The sequence below is a fragment of the Prosopis cineraria genome, unplaced genomic scaffold (genome assembly GCF_029017545.1).
Source record: "Prosopis cineraria cultivar Desert tree isolate PC_DT_omini unplaced genomic scaffold, ASM2901754v1 PC11, whole genome shotgun sequence".
Classification (NCBI taxonomy): Eukaryota; Viridiplantae; Streptophyta; class Magnoliopsida; order Fabales; family Fabaceae; genus Prosopis; species Prosopis cineraria.
The window spans coordinates 17,082,731-17,087,136 of record NW_026555342.1 but is presented as its reverse complement, the minus strand read 5'-3'; positions in this window follow the sequence as shown (position 1 = coordinate 17,087,136).

Sequence of the window (4,406 nt, the reverse complement as noted above, 5' to 3'; positions counted from 1 at the left end):
TTTAAGAAAAAAATACTCTCTTTGTAATAGTTAGCCAAATTCAAGAGATCTTGGTAGTTTAAACTCATCTCGCATACACTGATATTTGAAAAGAGAAAAAAATTTCCCTGAGAAAATAGATATTAAACATAAGATCTATTTTCTATGATAGTTGATCATCATCATATTAATATATTTATTAACGTCATAAATTATCAATTAAGTGAATTAAATAATAAATTTAGTGAACAAGCAACTGAGCTTCTTAAGTTGAACAAAGATTTGGGTTGTTATTCAATGTTATGAACATATGCAAACTTGTTGAGGAATTTCATTTTTAAAATTTTTCTGATTAAGAAAAAATAACCAGCTCATTGTGCCCCTTTTTCTAAATAAGAATTACGCCCATTTTTAACAAGTTGGATCTTATGAATGGATAATATGATAACATTATACGTTATTATAAATTTACTTTATAAAACATGTCTGGTAGTATATTATTTCATATTATGTGCTTATAGCGCGGTTACTTTAACTCCACTTGTGTAACTCTTGGATTCGATACTTTCAATTATTAAACGTGGACCTCCGAAGGTTTTATCTTTTTTTTTTAATTTTTTGGCCAGAGAATCCTCTGAAGTTGAAATTTTATGAATTTAATTAAGTATTTTTAAAAAAGAGAGGGAATAATTGATATTTTATAAAAAATAACAAAATGAGTAGAAATGTAAAAAAAAATTCACAAAAAATTATGAATATCAATTTTAGAGAGTTCAAGTCCATTGAACACCTCAAAGTGAAAAATGATCTATGAAGAATTTCTTATATGAACCTAATGTACTACATCATCCATGGTTCATTCAATAAAATTACACCAATTTAATTAAATAAAATCTTATGTATCATAATTTTTAATGAATTTATTTTTATAATAGAATGTCTGTTTAATTTCTTATCTTTTCTTTATCTACTATCATGCATTAATGTTAGAATTATTTTATATTTAATGTTATTTAAAGACATGGTTTTATTGAATAGATAATGAATGACGTGGTGTATCAAATTTATCTAAGAATTTTTTATAGTTTTAAAGGCAATTAGATAACTCATTGGAGTGTAATTTAGTTAAAAGTACTTTATACTAGTAAATGAAAAGATTATATCATTATCCTTGTCATTATCAATCAATACACCAATAAAATATTAATATATAATTATATATAATAAATTTTAATTATGAAACAAATTAGAGCATTCACAAACTATAGTTAATAATATGGTATGGTTTACTTTTCAAATTTTATACAATAGAGTATTAAACAAAGCACGTGTTCGATATAAAAAATGTTTCGAAAGACACTGTTTTAATATTGGCCATGTATCCGATTCACCTGTAGTGGCGGAGCTAGAATCCTAGCTCAGGGAGAGCAATGATGAAGTTTGGATCTTCAGTAAAAGGAAGACATTTCTGTCTATTTCAAATCAATTATTTCTCTTTTGTTCTTTCTTTTTCTTTATTCCCTATCCAGCTTTCAATTGTAAATTCGTAAGTGCAGCAAATTAGCAAAAAACATTCACCCAATTTATTTTTGAGTTTTAAATCTTTATTGAGTAGTATTTAGTGCGAGAAGTGAGTCTATTTAGTCATATTAAATTTTTTTATTTTTAAAATAATTAATAAATAATATTGGTATTTAGGTATAGTGAAATTGTGGGATAATATTCATGAAGCTAAGTTAAAAATTTGAATAAATTTGGGCTAAAAAATAAGATTGAAATGGATTTGAAGTTTAAAATATAAAAATAAAGGGGTACAAAATATAATAAGTAAAAGGTGTAAATTATAAAATATAAAAACTATACTCCCAAACATGTCATTTTTTTCAAGTGAGGGGGCATATATCCCCCTCAATTACATGTGATTCTGTCACTGGTTAAAATCTGGCAAGCTATAACTTATCTTTTCTTTTTTAATTATTCGTGAAAAAAAATTAATTGATCGTCTTTAATTATGTTCGAGCTACCCATCGTGTCGCTCCTTTCAGTATCAAATAAAGCAGTGAAGCATTTTTTCTCCTCTTTTCCTTTCATCTGCTTTTAAATTTTTTGTTTTAGCCACCAGCAGCAAAGCATCTCTTATGTACGTACATAGAGCATGAGCAATTTTTAGGTAAATCGAATACACCGTTTTATGTGTAGCATGTCCAATGATATTTAAATAATATTAAATAAAAATTGATTCTAACATTAATGATAATAGAAGAAAAAGAAATTAAAATGCATTTTGTTATTAGAATAAACCTAATTTAAATAATATCATTTAGATGACCTGGTATATTATAATTGGACAAATCATAAATTATGTGGTGCAGTTTGTTTATCTAAGAAGTTCTCATGTCTAATTTAAATCTTCCCAAATTAATGTCGACCGCACAAATGTAAATCTAATATCTTATTATTCCTTTTTTCATTTCACTTTCATTTTCCACCCATAAGGTATCACATTCTTCCACAACCAAATTCCAATGCCTGTATCTCAGTTATCTCAATTCCAAATACAGAGAGAATCAAATTCCAATGATTACAATGTTTTCTTGAATTTATAAGCGAATCAAACATTCGATTTAAACATAAAAAGAAGCACATGCGTGCATGATGCAACCTTCTTGTTGTCCCCTTCTTTTCCTTTTATAAAACGGATCCAATGGATGTGCATTACAGTACTCCCACAACTTTATTACAAACACCTTTTGCATATTTTATCTAAATTACTAATACTAATAATTATTAATTTTGTCCACCTAATATCCATAACTAATTATAAAATTCTTTCTGATTAATTAAACAAACTCCTCTAACTAAATACTTGAAGAATGAAGAAGAAAAATATTTGAAGCATGTAAGGTACGGATAAATGTTTGAAGAAAAATACATGCGATCAAGTGAACTGGATGATAGATTGACTTGAATTAATAATAATTTTGGAAGAATATATAGCTTCAACCAGGCCCTAAATGTTTAATAGTTTAAATTGATAATTGTACTCATTTTTTTAAAATAAATAACTTAACTGTTATTCAATTGGTATTTTGAGTCCTAATTGTCCTTCCCCTCAATTAATTTAAGTTTGTACGTTTAATTCCTGTTTGTATCTTTATGGATCCGATACTCTCAGTTATTGAACATATCAAAGTGAAAAGGGATACTAAGGCTTTGTATTTCAATGAGAAGAAAATAGAGATGATAGAAAATTAGGAAAGAAAATTAGAGAAAGGAAAAGACATTTTCACCCTTAGCTTATTTTCCCTACTTTGCCTTTAGAGATGGGAGAACTAAAGAAAAAAAAAACTTCTGTTTGATTATGTTTTCTGTTTTGTTGGGAAAAAAAGATTATGTTTTCTTTTTTAATATTTTTAAACCAATTATGTAGAGCTATTTTTTAGAACAAGTTCTAAAAAAGAGAAAAAAATATGTTTAAATCATGATTCTAGAAGAAGTCTAAAGTAATAAAATAAAGGGTGAAAGAATTATTTATTTTATTAACATCATTGTCATGAGTGAAAATGTGATATTTTCTACCTTTTCTCTAGTTTTGCTGAACAAAAAAGTAACGAAACATTAAAAAAAATGTTCTGATTTTTTAGTTTTTCAGAAACACTTTTAACTTTTTTTTCGAAACAGATAATAATAGAAAATACATTTTTAAACATGTTTTTTATTTTTTATTTTTCAAAAACAAAAAAGCTGCTCTACAAATAGGTAATCAAGCCCTTTATATCAGGGAAGAAAAATGTCTTTTTTCCCCCTACTTTTTTTTTATTTTATAATTGTTTTCTCTCCCTATTTTCTTTTCATTACGAACATGGGGAAAGGATCAACGGGATGAGAGGCTACAAGATAATGATGATTAATTAAACTTTTTACGAATAATAAAAGTAAGTTGGAGGTAGGAGAAGTGATAAAGACTCGCCACTCAAAAAGATTAAAGATAGGAAGCAGATCTCACCTATCTATGCGGCTATATATGCCTTTAAGAGCCAGATTTTTTACAAGGTCCCTCTATAGGGCTTATCATCATGGTGCTTATCATCATGTGCGGATGATGAGATCTACATATTTAAAATATTATTTTATATTTTATTTTTATTTTTATTATAATAAAAATTATAAATCAATCTAGTCTAGATTTAATTTGGAGTGTTTAATTTAATATTAAAATTTTAATAATTTTTATATATTAACTATTTAAATATACTCTAAATAGTTCAAATTTAAATTTTAAACCTATAATTTTAATTTCTTACAAAATATTTTTTTAAGAAAGTGCCAGTTTTAGATATTTTAATTTTTAATACTGTATTTATCAAAATAAAAATGTATAAAAAATTTTAATATTAAATTTGGACTACTAAGAGTATATTTCAATA